We start from the raw sequence: 14465 nt of genomic DNA on the forward strand, positions 1-14465 counted from the left end.
ATTTTTCGAATATTGTTGTTTTCTTCGCTAAATTCTGCAGAACTATTGAAATTTTGTACAAAGAACTCTAGAACTATGCCATATCTATCAAGAACTCTGAAAAAAATATATATTTCTGAATAAAAGGGTGCCAACTTCACAGTAAGTTAAAAGATTTTCTCATTAAAATGCAATTATCTCGTAAACTATTAGCTGCACAAAAAAATGTTACTTGGATTTTCGAAAAAACTCTTGGAGCTCTGTTCAGAACTGTGCTCAGAACTCTTGTACTTATTTACATTTTGCGGAAACTGCCAAAGAACATTTTCGATACGAAAATTTTTTCGAGTATTGTTGTTTTGGTCGCTAAATTCTGCAGAACTATTGAAATTTTGTACAAAGAACTCTAGAACTATGCTACATCTATCAAGAACTGTGAAAAAAATGTATATTTCTCGAAAAAGGGGTGCTAACGTCACACGACTCACTGTGGGCAACGACTGTGTTGCTGTCCTGTGGTCAGAAGCTGAGTTAAATCTCTCCAATGCGCTACGTTCGGTCATGAAATGGTAGTACTGTTTCTCCCGTTTTAATTTAATGGCAGCCAGCATTGGATTCCAGGCGGCTCGTAATTGAAAATCTGCATACCTATTGATAAGATTGTCCGCCGTACGGATATGTATCACCGCCGTAAAAAACGCTGTCCAAGTATGATGAAGCTGAGGATAAAACGTCAGTTTTCTTGTGAAACATGCGACGCACCGTGTTCAGGCGATGCTCCGCTACCGCTGATTTATCAGATTGAGTAGGCGTGTATGATGATCATGTCCAACACAGCTATTCGATATATCTGCTCTAAGATTTCGCGCTACGTTTCCTAAGGCCAATATTATCTTCGACGGAACACAACAAATTTCTCAATTTTGCTGATGGACGAGAAACACACTTTCTGACGTGTCTCTTGATGATTCTTGAAGACGTGCCCCCAAAACAAGCCAAGAACGTCGTTGTAGTGGGTGCCTCCGCATCTTCATTTACATCCCTGCATTGAATTTGCTTAGAACAGAATGCAAAGCGTATTTGTTTTTCAGAATAACGGTTATATTGGAAACCGTTCTTGGGTGTTGTAGCTCACTAAACAACCTCTCGGTGCCTGATACTACGTATGCTTTATGTACCAGAGAACTTAATACACCACCGCGTTGAGCAGGATGATGACAGCTTGTGGCCTGCAAGTATAGCTTTTGTGCTTTTGGTTTGTCATGGACACTATCTCCCAGTGTACCGTACACACTTTTTTCTAATGGTGACATCATCACTTCCATGGTGAATTAAATATTCCGGCGGAGCGAGTTCAGTTGCTGGAGAAACATAGATAGTATCTTTATTCTGTGGGGCCACAAACGTATCATCGACATATAGCCAAAACCAGGAAGATTGGGGACTTCTCGCCTGTAGTGCTTTTTGCACAGTGTCTTCCATAAAATAGTTAGTCACCATGGGAGACAAAGGACTTCCCATGGCGACTGTGTCAAGTTGTTCAAAATTCTAACTATTAAGTGAGATGTACGTTGAGGTAAGGACATGTCAAAACAGTGACACAATGTCTTTGTCAAACTTGCTGCTGATCAGCTCATATAGGCCTAAGTCCTGCAGAGTTACTTTCGTAAATAAATACACAACGTCAAAGCTAACCAAAATATCCGGCGGTTGTAGCTTAACCCTAGGACGCCTAAGGGGGGGGGGGGGGGGTTCGTTGAACCCACAATTTTTTTATGTCCCCTGCTTTTGCCCAAGTAACTTTCGTACTACATATTCCCTTTGAGTCACTGTTTGTTGGCTATTTTATGAAATGTTAGTGTCAATATATTTTATAGAAAATTCCTGCTTTGAAAGAAAAAATAAATAAACTTATTATGGGTCCAACAAGCCCCTCCCCCCCCCCCCCCTTAGGCTTCCACGCTAAAGAAAATTTCCCTTAGTAGGATTTCGTATTTCTCATCTCTACAACAATGCAAGTTAGTTTCTTGTTGGTTGGTATTCTTGATATTCACAACGATCGGTTTACTTTCAGAGGAAGTGATTGTTGATGTCAGTCAACTGTTATTCATCTTGTAAACTTGCAGTGAGTTAGTGCAGTTCCCAACATCTAGGCCTCCAGTAACTTTGATGTCCTACACAGCAAAAACGAAACCAAGTAAGAACTTACTGATGTTTGGCAACAGTGCACCGAGATAAAGGCACTGTTGGAGGAGAGAAGAATAAAACCGAGATAAATGCATATTATAATTCCACTAAAGGTGGAATTGATGCCATTGATCAAATGGCGCGTATGTACACCTGCAAGAGGGGAACAAAGAGATGGCCTCTATCTGTATTTTACTCTCTCATCGACATTTGTACTATCAATGCAACCACCATATACATCCAGCAACATCCAAGATGGAATGAAAAGAAACACAACGAACAGAAACTTTATCTTCTGTAAGCTGGGATGGAACTAGTGAAATTGCAGTTAGAAGAAAGAAGTGCCAATGCAAGAGGGTTATCTAACCAAATTGTTCAATCAATGGAGACTATTCTACAAAAGAAAATCAAAGAAGTGACAACAGAAGCACGTCAGCCTCCTGCAGGGAAAGGTCGATGCCATATTTGTGTAAGAAAAGCTAAAACAAAGAAGCAGAAGTACAACAATCTAAGTAAACCAAAACAGTATTGTGGACAGTGTCATAAACACGTGTGTACACACATTCAGAAAAACTTGTGAAGTGTGTCTCTTGCCTTCAAGTTGAGGACTCAGAGTAGTCTATTGTATATGAACACATCTGTATTTTGTATTGCAATATGTCAATTTTTTATTCACTCAATCCAATATTTATAACAATTAACAACATTTATAAACCGATGCCTTAATTAAAATACATAAACCATTTTGAAAGTTGTAATTTTTCGCCAGTAAACTTATTAAATACCTGTGGGCTCGCCGAACCCCCCCCTCCCCCCCCTTAGGCCACCAAGTTAGAAAAAAAGGCTTTGGCATCCTAGGGTTAAGTGTCTTCAAGCGACCTATGAAGTCCTCTGAATTCGGGATGCGATGCTCGCATTTGTCTACGAGAAGCTCCAGTAGTGAAGTAAGATATTTAGCCAGGAAATAGATAGGAGCTCCAATGTCGCTCACTATTGGGCGAAGAGGAGTCCCATCCTTGCGCATCTTCGGTAAGCTGTACGGTCTTGGGGGAACTGCAGCCTTTTGGCGGAAGCACTGTATGACTTTAGTCAGAAGAGAACTCTTCTTGAGAAGATCTGAATTATTTCTCATAACCTTCCGTTAGATCCTCTCCGAGCTTGCGATATGCACGATCATCGAGCGAAGCCTTTGTCTTTCTGTTCTATACAGCTGTGAGAGAAGGGCGGTGGCAACAGCATCTACCAACATCTAAAGATGTCGAACAGTTGCTTGTATGAAATATTGTGGTGTTTGTACAGTATCATCTGGCGTTAAACCCAAGAAGTGTATCTGTGGTCAGTTGATTATTTTCAGTTGTTTGTTAATGAACAATTATAGTCAGTTTTCTGCGAGACCAACCTTGAACATGCTTGAACAAAGAAAAGTTGAATGACCTTATAATTCGGCAGTTATTATAGAAACTAAGCCCTCTGTCTTCATAACTGCTCAGTCTTCTTCCCAAGATAATTTCATATCGAAATAAACTAAAAGTTCTTCATTAAACGAAATAAACAATAAGGTCCGCCGCACACTGATACGAACGCCATGACGCGCGGAAGCACGAGCAAAACGCCTTCCTAACGATGGAGCAGCGCAGACCATCCCTCGCTCGTACTTCGGTTGTCTCAGCACGGGCAGGAGCACCGGGCGGTTTGGCATCGGCTGATCGCCAAGTGTTGCGTTTGTAACATTGTGTGTGAGGCTCGTTTGGCTTACGAATAAAAACACAGGACACAGACATAAGAAAAGCATTGGTTCATATGTCTATATCTCCTTATTCCTACTTATAATCATTCTTCGCGCTTACGTCACTAGCTTCCTAAGGGCCTTAGTAGTGCGTTCTCTGTTTCATTGTTAAAAAGTCGTACAGGCCGGACTTGTATTTGGCTGGGCAAAACCGTAAAAAGCCGAACGTAACAGGCTAAAGCCTGACACTTGTCAGCCCTAGTTGAAAGATGAACCGACACCAACAAAAGAATTACGTTTGATCAGCATTTTAAAATCTTTTAGAATAAGTGGAACCGTTATCAACGTCCAATTCGTCGTAGAACCCCTGGTTTCTTGCTAAACTATGTTTTAATACAACATTCTATAAATGAAGAATGAACTCTCAAACTGCGATTATGCTTCCACATCAGCTGTAGAATATTTCAGAACAATGAAAATTTGTGCCAGACCGGGGATGGTAGTGGAGTGCCCCTCCAGAGAGGTCTAGCAAAGTACTTATTTTCGAGTCAGAGCTTTCCCGTTGGATTCTCTCCTTAACACTGACTACGAGAACGACCGCCACTCCGTTTAGTAAAGAGACTGGTCTTTGCAGCAACCATTGCTGGCTGACAGAGTTTGAATTTCTGTGAATCAGGATGTCTCTCGCTCTTCCGTTTCTAGCACACGATGGCTAACCAGCCCCCCCTCCCCCACCCCTACTCTAAAGGAGACAGCGGTTCCTCACGGCAAGAACCAATGGCTGACGCCTCAGGATCGTCGCTTTCGGTTCTGAACGCAGCTGTGGTAAGCATGATAAGCATGACATTCTTCAGAACATGTTTGCAACATCTTTGCATTTTGATTGGAGAGAATAGGTAATCGTTTTGATTAGGAAACTGCTTCATTTATTTCATCAAGTGCTCTGATCCGTTTAAATACGATGTACTCTAAATTTGTGAGCATAACGATGCTGATATTAATTTAGTACCTCGGTGTAAGCAGACTGGCGATTTCAAGTAATGAGTTCAAGTTTCCATCCGCTCAGCGAGAGTTATAACCTTTAGTGATTAGCTCGTAATCTTGAAATGAGTTGCTTGTTTACTTATCGAGATTTGAGTTTTGTTCCCTTGTTGCAGCATTTGGGACTGTTTCAAGGCTCGACCGCCATGTGTCTACAAAGCGAATGTACCGCAAGCATAGCTAATGAGTGGGATGAATAATTCTATGCAGAATGAACCCCAATTTATATAACGATTTTCAAATATCATAGAAGTTACAGAAATTATTAAATTTGGTGAGAAAGCTTTGACTTCGACTCAAGCCTCTCTGTACCATGACCTCTTGCTCCTATGTTATTCAGTCGTAGTGGAGGAAGTTTTATTCCTTTCTGTTACTGCATTGCGTGTGTCAGTTTTAATAGTAATGTGGGATTATTCTCGTTTGCCGCGTGGATTCGTAACTTTCATGTCATTACCTATGAGACCATCTCCGCTGGTACACTTTTTTTTTTAATGTTATGGGATTTAACTGCTAAGGTCATCAGTCCCTAAGCTTACACACTACTTAACCTAAATTATCCTAAGGACAAACACAAACACCCATGCCCGAGGGAGGACTCGAACCTCCGCCGGGACCAACCGCACAGTTCATGACTGCAGCGCCCTAGACCGCTCGGCTAATCCCGCGCGGCGCTGGTACTCTCTTATAACTTAATTTAATCCTATCTTCTAAAAATTAAGAAGTAAATAAATTTTATTGCTAATCAAATGTTATGTCACGTATTCCACATGAGTAATAAATTCACAATCTTAATTAGAACAGCCTTTCAAATGTTTGCTCTCGCCCTGTACTGAAACGTCCTCTAAATATCCCCCAAACGTCAAGTCAGATAATGACTGAAACTTCATCTTGAGGTCTCTCGAACCATATAGCTCCATTTCATTAAGGTACCTATGCCCAGGTTTCTGGCAGGCTCCCCTAAGAGCCTCTGCAATGATGTTCGAGTTTAGGGGAAATGAGGTGTGAGTGAGAATTTGGATTGAGGAGGGAGGCGTGATAGGATAGTCTGTGCAGTTGAGCACAGCCACTGCGCCAGGGTGGTCTAGTGGTTAGCGCATCTGCTTACCGAGCGGGAGACCTGGGTTGGAATCCTAGCTTTGGCACAAATTTTCATTCGTCGCTTCAGGCTGCGTATATACATCATAGATGTTTGAGACTTCTAAAGGTCTCCGGAACCATATAGCTTCATTCGATTAATGATAGTTGCGCAACATTTGGTAATTAATATTCGCTATCGATAACTTGTGAAGTCGGTCATCTTTGGTTTTGTGGTGACGCCAGCTGTTTACGGTGTGTGTATGTGTGTTTTTCTTTGTCTCTCTACATACGCCGTATTATTGTTCGTGGCTAGCGCAGCTCCACCTATCGAAGGTTTAAATTTCCCTGCATAGAGCTCTGCCGTTGCACTTTGCCTGGAAAGTGACAGGGTGTTCACCTGTCGAAATATCAACTGTTGTCGAAGACGTCACCTGGCTGCATTCCTGTAAGTTGTTTGTACTTTCGTTATGCTTAGCAATAGTCCGTGCACTTCATTGGCGAAGACCGACCGTATGCGGTTAACCTTGCGAGGTAACGAAATATGTAACATCACACCGCGTGACACACGGCCGGAGAAGTGTATCGAATTCTGTCCAGATAGACGCCACTCTGCAAGAAAACCACGAACGCACACCGGTTGCATGACTCCCGGGGTAAGGCTAAGATGCTGGGTAGAAATCTCTGCGGCCTCCTCAGGTTCAGTCATAGAGCTACTTCGTGCTGTTCCTCATCTGGTAAGTCAGTCGCGCCACTGCAGCGCTCCATATCACTGCTTTGTCGCTTCCAATTTGTCGGAGCTCTTTTGGACTTGTTCTGTGTATTTTGACAGCATACGGGGTGAAAAGTATTTAAACCGACAAACTCTGGGAGGTTTGTAGGGGACATCAAAACAAATATTTTTCCCTAATGTCGTTTTTTCCTATGAGGAGTATTTAAACCAGTAGAGGAAGATTTCTCTGGCGGCGAATTAATTAAACCAACAAACACTTTTCCATTTTTTATGACCAAGAGACAACACATTAACACAACCCAATTTCAATTACAGTAGATTTTCAAAAATGCCTCCATTGACACGTAAACAGAGGTTACACCGTCGGATCATGTTTTGTCTGACACGGGCAAAAACCCCAGGAGTATCCTGAATTGTTCCTGCTGCTGCTACTATCCGGGCAACCAGATCCTCTTCTGATGTGTCTTCAATAATGATATTGAAGTGAAATGTATTGGAAACATGAAATTTCCCATGAAAGTAAACAACATACAGGTGGTAAGTGATGTTCTTAAGAACATCTATCTTCTGTTTAATAGTTCTGAGGCTCCTGTAGTTAACATTTTGTCTTTAATTGACCAGTTATTGCAAAATTTATTAGAAAAGTTGCCAGTAAACAAAACTAAAATTACATTTTTGAAGGAACAGATTTCATTTTTGAAGTGCAGAAGTTCAACTCAATTTAGGTATGATACTAATTATGATAATGTGGTCATTAGTACATTCTATAAGCCCACATGCTTACGAATTTTTGAGGAACACTGACAATTTTTCTATGCCTAATCCTAACACCCTTTCAAGGCTTTGTAGTAAACTCTCAACAAATCCTGTCATTGAGCAACAGGGTCATCAGTTTATGAGATACATCACAAATAAAGTAGGTACTTTGTCCTCAGATGATAAAACTGTGCTCCTGTTGATGGATGAAATTCATCTGAAGTCTCAGCTTGATTACAAAGCTGGAAATGTTGTAGGATGTGCCTTTAACACTGAAAAATTTTTGTGTGCAATCAGCACCTATGTTTTTATGGTTCAGAGCATGGAATCACCTTACAAGGATGTGGTATCTATTCTGCCAGTTCATACTATTCAGGGTGATGTTCTGTTCTCTTACATTAAAGCAGTCATTGTTAAATTAGAAGCAGTTGGATTTGAGGTGGTTGGTATAGTAGCAGACAATAATGCAATTAATAAGAAAGCAATGTCTAAGTTTTCTACTCCTCCAGATGAGAAAATAAAGTATGATCACCCTGTACAGTCTTCTCCAAATCGCCCATTGTATTATTTTGGGGACACTGTCCATATTTTCATATTTTCAAGTGTATCCGCAATAACTGGTTTAACCAAAAGGAGCAGATCTTGTGTTTTCCTGACTTCAGTGACAGTTAGAAGGGAGGTTTGTCTTCTGTTGGAGCACTGAAAGAATTGCACTTGATAGAAAAAAGATGAACTATTGCAATATGACAGTTCCTTAACTTTGAAGTCTCTATTTCCTAACTCAATTGAGCGCCAAAATGTCAAGTTAGTGTTGCGTATTTTCAGTGATACTACAGTTGTTGCTTTGGACACATTTGGTTCAAAGAAAGCAATTAGCAACTGGGAAAGTACTGCAACATTCATAAAAATAATAAATCGTTGGTGGGATATTGTAAATGTAAAAACATTACTCAAGGGACAGAGGTTAAGAAATATTTTCCAAGAACCTGTGACTAGTAAATCCCATCACATACAAGAATTCTTACAGTGCTTCATCTCATGGTTATGTTCTTGGGAAGAGTGTAGTGATGAAAGAAAACTTACTCGAGAGACACACAGCGCTTTGAAACACACAACTGCTGCTTTGATCGACTTCAGTGACTACTGGCTTTCTGAGAAAAACAGATCATATTTGCTGTTACGAAAAGTACAGACAGACAGTTTAGAAGACAGGTTCGGCAAATACCGCCAGCTATGTGGAGGAAATTATCATGTTCTTCTAAGACAAGTTTTTGAAACTGAACAAAAACTAAGGGCACAGTCTGTGTTTTCCCTTGTGCTTCGGTCGAAAGTCGTTGGGGATGTTGTTATTAAGACCACTGATATTTTTTCTACTCATACTGCAATTCAGGGATTAAAAGAAACATCAATACCAGAATTTTTAAATGTAGCAGTAGATGAAAATGATGTTGATGGAATAGATGAGAATACTTGGCCACTGTTGCATTACATAGCAGGTTACTGCTCACACCAGGCTACTAAAAAAACCGTTGTGAATATTGTAAGGTATTCCTTACTATAGATGAAATGAAGCAGGGTGGTGATGATTTGATTATGGTAAAAGACAGAGGAGGGTTGACATATCCTGCAGATGATGTAGTAGTGTGTGTGACATATGTCTATTTAACTCTACAGAAAATTCTGAAAGACCAGGAAATTTTATTTTTAGAACAGGCAAATCAGAGAAATGTACTTGTGAAGGTAGCATCCCACAACATTCCCAGCAATCTTTTTTTATGGGTTTCACTGTAAAAATACACACACAATTGATTCAGTCATGAATTGCATACTGTTTTGCTGTGCCAATATTTTGCTAAACAATTACACCAAGAGGAGAAATGATGAAACTACTGTTAAAAAACTAACTGTGTACAAAAGATTGAAAAAATGTTAAATTATACTGTTTGAGGCTTGGGAAGATGATATGAAATAAATGTTTATTTCTATTTTCTGTTTTTATTTTATGCACAGTATCCCATACATCTTGTTGGTAAATGTTATGTATTGGACGCCTTATGCTCTCTTTGATATGGTGCAGCCGTAAACATGAGGCTTTGCTACAGATTAATTTGTTACCGCAAATTCTCTGTGAAACCCCAATCTCATAGAATTAGGGGAATAGTCTTTTCTGTTCATCAGTAAATATATAATTAATGCTGCTCCTGCTCGGTGGTTGACAAGTTTTTGTATATATTTTTGTCCAGTCAGTAAATTAATTATTCTCACAAGGAGAACAATTCGTTGCTAGTATTAGCATGTTAGTCTGCCATCATCATAAGTAAAAATTAATCTGCAGAACAGGTCCAGTCTGTCAATACAACCAATATTTTGGGGAGGAGGGGGGGGGGGGGAGAGGACAATACATAACTTAAGCCATTCTTCATTTGAGAGAAATTGATAATGTTCTTGGAGTTTGGAATAGCAGTGCTTTTCTTCCTCTGGGACAACATTAAATTGTGAATAGTAAAAGAATTTAGTCGTCATTTAGCTATTGCAGCAAGAGACAGTCAAATCACAAATGTTTAAAAAGTATACAGCATGTATACAAAAATTACTTTACACAAATTAAAAAACAATGTTACAACAGATTTTCCATAAAGTAAAATATGCAAGCTAAAACGATTAGTGTAGTACATCTTAAATTGAAATCATTAAGGAAATTATGGTACACACACCGAGCAGTTAGCACTGTGATATTTACACTCAAACATTCAAGTGAGTATGGAGGATTTACCGATAACCAACTGTGCTACTTGTGCTTGAATAAATCAAATAAAGCTTCTACCCATTCTAGAGGCAGTTTGTTAAACAGCTTCATACTCACTACATTGCTGTTCTATGATTTAGATAATCTGCAAAAAGGTATGTGAAGATGCCTACTATTTCTAGTTCTGGCATTACTGAAGATTGGGATACCACTCATCTGCTTTCACAAATGGCCCTATAGATGACGTTTTAAATTTTTACAACGCTGTAATACCCATTGCCAATGATCAGTGTATCAAATGACAAGTATTTTAATTAAAATATGGGGATCAGTATGTGGATAGGTGAATATAAATGGATCAGTTTGTACAGTAAAAAGTAATATCAGGTTCTTAAGATATGTCATTGCATGAAGCTGATGGGTGGTGTCCCATTCTTCAGTTAAACCCCAGTTCCATGGGAGTGTAAATCCTGCCTAAGCTGGTATTCTGTTAAGTTAGTCTTTGTATACAGTAGAATAGTGTAAATGTGCAAGTTTATAACAGTTAATATTTTCAAGCTGATAAACAATGGCTTACAGTGGGCAAGTTTGTCAGAGTTTGTAATAATTCTAATGTGTGGTTCCCATGTCAATTTATAATACCTAATAACTTAACATTACCTAGTCTTCTACTGGCAAATCTCTTAAACTAAGTAGTATGTAGAAGGTTCAGTGAAGTTTGCACAAGTTTCTGTACAGTAATATTTTCTTTAGTATAAAACTGTAGATGACTGCCAAATGAGGTATCTGTCATACGAAACTAGAATTTGACACAGATACAAGTCTCAGAGTACCTGCTTCGATTCATTGTCAGTCTTTCCAATTACGGTACCTCATTTTCAATTAAATTGTGCAAGGCGACTTACACGGTGAAAATAGTACTGTCAGAGTTATGGAACCAGAAATTCGCATTTTCAAAACGCGAGTGACGGAACTTACGAAAAGTATTTTCACCTTTGGAGCTATAGTTTGCGAAATTTGAACAATTTAATTGCCCAGTGAGAAGGATTAGCGTTTGTTTACAGATTTATGTATAAAACACTATGAGTACTCTACCAGGAAACTGTTTAATATTTTCATATACGTGGCGCAGAGTCTAACAAGCCGCTCGGTATTTCAGACCCCTAGTCGTGACGTCACGAGTCGCGCTGTGAGGCCTTGTTCCTAGGTGGCGTTGGTCTGGCTCGGAGCTGTCCTTGAAGTAACCGATTTGTAACAGTGCTGCCAACTGCTGCTGCAGATGCAATACGATGCGCCAGAGTCATTCACCGAACACAGTGGTCTTCGCTCCCAATAGTGCCACGTGGCCATTAGGATCACGGTCTTCTTGCGAGCGTACATTCTCGCGACCACCGCTGCCAGAAATCCTATGCAGTGGCTACATTCCTACCAAGATTTTTTGCAATGTTACAGAAGGAACATCCAGCTTTTCCTAGCCCTGTTACACGTCTCCTTCAAACTCACTGAGGTGTTGATAATGTCGTCTTTGTCGCCTTAAAGGCATTCTTGATTAACATTGAAAGGTGGCTACACTGAGCCACAGCGCCAGAGATTGCGCCAAAGATTATTATTCCGCCGTCTCCACTGGTGCAGTAGTAGTTCAGAGGATGTCGAGGGCAGTACTAGTTCAGAAGATGTCGAGTGCAGTTGTTGTTCTGTTGGGCGAGAGAGTAGATGCTGTTCGGTTGGTGTAATGCATAGATGGAAGATGTTGCAATTATCACAGTGTATTTCTCGTCAATATATATTGAGGTAAAAAAAGTATTACAGATTTCTTTAATGATAATGCATCTTTGTCACAAGTTCAGTCAACAAAGCATGTGGCTCGTGTTCATGTATTAGACTTATAATTCTGGTTTCTATGTGCAATTATAGTATTTCTGTTTTTTTTCAATTAGTTCATTGTAAATGGTGTTTGAAATATCTCGTCGTATTGAGGAAGAACCGAGCCAGATACATGTACGTTGAGTCACACTACCACACACAGAACAGTTACACTTGTGCTTTGTTGTTTCGTAGCTTTTATAGTTGCAGGGGACTTAATTAATCAATTGTGTTAACGGAAATTCCTTGTCATTCTTTATTTTTATATTTTATGCAGTCAGATTGCGTGTTAATACTAGTCAGGGCCAACCGGTTACGAGACTTCGTAACCGGTCACACAGCTACTAAAATTATTGCATTTATCATTTCTTTTTAATTAAGCCCCCACGCAACATCACCTCACCTCGTCCAATCTCAAAGGTAACTAACGCAACTACCTCCACTCTTATGCTGCTGGTGCGAAACAGTAATAGATATCACCTTTCAACTGAAGAAACACGTCTACCAATATCTTTTATGTCGCACAACACCTTCTTGGTTCTGCTATTTTTTCCCGTCAGTATATTAAGTCAGATATCATAGATAAAATGGCCCTTGAATTAAACGCGTCTGACAAAAGATTAGCCACCTCCACGAGAGATCATGCTAATACCGAATAGCAGCGCCACTAGCTCGATGATGGTCCCACGTCGGCGAGGAACAGAGTCCAAAAGTTTCTTCCGATACACATCATCCAGCTGAAGCCTCTCTTGATAACTAGATCCTATAGAACTACCAAACTGCGAGGATGTTGACTGCTACGTGGGATCCACTGCTCCAAATTGTCCCAGGCGTTTTCCAAATAGCCCTCATCTCTGATATCGGGTGCTTTAGTGGGTCTCGCGTCCGTCGGCCATCGTAATTTAATATATTATTATTGTTATTATTATTTTTTGATTGTTGCCGTCTTACGTGGTGGGCCTTAATTAAAAATGATATTTCATTTAATCTTGATTTACGATTAGATGCTTTCCTGAAGTTCTCCTTTTTAACAATATTAATCTCAAATTATTTGTTACGTTAATGAATGTTAGACTCACAGAATCTTGAAACATGAGCATACAAGTTGAACATTGGAATAAACTTTTCATATTAATTTCCTCGGCTAGTCAGTTCACTTTAAAGCAAAAGATCTTTAGTTATTAATTACAATTGCGGCCCACACACGCGCGAGAGCATTTTTTCTTACCTCCGTTAACCATTGCCACGTAGTCGGAGTCCTGGCTCTGGCTGTCGGCTACGGTACTGAAAATAAGAATCTTAAAGCTACGTATTTTCTGCAACGTCGGGCGGCTGTGGAGAAAAATTAATATTATGTAAATAGCGGGCGAGTTTTTCGCGCCCGCTAATTTTCCGTAAGTTAATATCGCCACGTAATGGCGTCGTTTGCTGCATCGGCCGCTGCGGTTGTTAAACTTACTTGAATGCAGGTTAATTCAAGGAAGGCGGACATGAAATCGGGATCACCTCTTACAAATTAAAAGTGCACAATAATATTAAATGAATATATTATATCCTTAACTCATACAAATATGCTTACATTTGCCAGCACTCGCAAGATGTCCGTCTATACACAATCAAGACAAGAGAAGAAGTGAAGACGACTAAAAAATTAACAAAAGAGCGTATCTTGTCACCTCTTTAGATCATTTTGTCATAAATTATTTCTTTGCAATCGAAACTTACATAGAGAAATTATTATTGTACGGCTTCATGATAAAAATATATTATTCAATTTTTAAATGTCTCTTCTTTATAAATACTGTTTTTTAAGTCTTTTCGTAATATAGCACTGGGGACGCTATATGGGTCAGACGAAATGCGACGATGTGTTCTTTAGTTATCCCTGTGCCACCTGGGAAGACGGGGGAGTTCACAGCATACCGGTACTCACATGAACATAGTCACATAAATATCGTGATCATATTCACTATAAGCATTTTTTGGTCGCCACGACTTTCTTCAGTTCGATAGAATTGTGGTGTTAGCGCTGTTCACCCCTCACTATTTGTTCGTGGTGCAAAAAAAGGTCACAGATCCAGTGGGTGTTCGTTCAGGAAAGAAAGCCTAGCTGTCTATTGTCACAAGCCTTTCAAAATGAATGGGAATGATAGAAGAGAAAGATAAGAATTCTCAATATCTGTTATGTCATACCCAGTCACATAATCAGTGGGAACTGCAGATTTGCTAGGGAACGACATTACAACACCATGCAGAAAGAATTTCAAGATTTAGTTGACCATAAAAGAGCAAAAATTACAGCGTACGACAGGTGGGATTTACTACTCTGTACACCAAGAACCACTCTGTGCTAAATTTGC

The 14465-nt window shown here is 39.7% G+C and overlaps 1 protein-coding gene across 1 annotated transcript in view; it reads left to right on the forward strand.

Moving 5' to 3' along the window:
- The first annotated feature begins 6667 nt into the window (after nt 1-6667).
- Nucleotides 6668-14465, forward strand: part of LOC126419226 (uncharacterized) — a 117458-nt gene continuing 109660 nt past the window's right edge. The window contains exon 1 of the mRNA XM_050086362.1: nt 6668-6744. The gene's annotated coding sequence lies outside the window, so the exon portion shown is untranslated. The remainder of the gene's footprint in view (nt 6745-14465) is intronic.

The sequence above is a fragment of the Schistocerca serialis genome, chromosome 9 (assembly GCF_023864345.2).
Source record: "Schistocerca serialis cubense isolate TAMUIC-IGC-003099 chromosome 9, iqSchSeri2.2, whole genome shotgun sequence".
Classification (NCBI taxonomy): Eukaryota; Metazoa; Arthropoda; class Insecta; order Orthoptera; family Acrididae; genus Schistocerca; species Schistocerca serialis.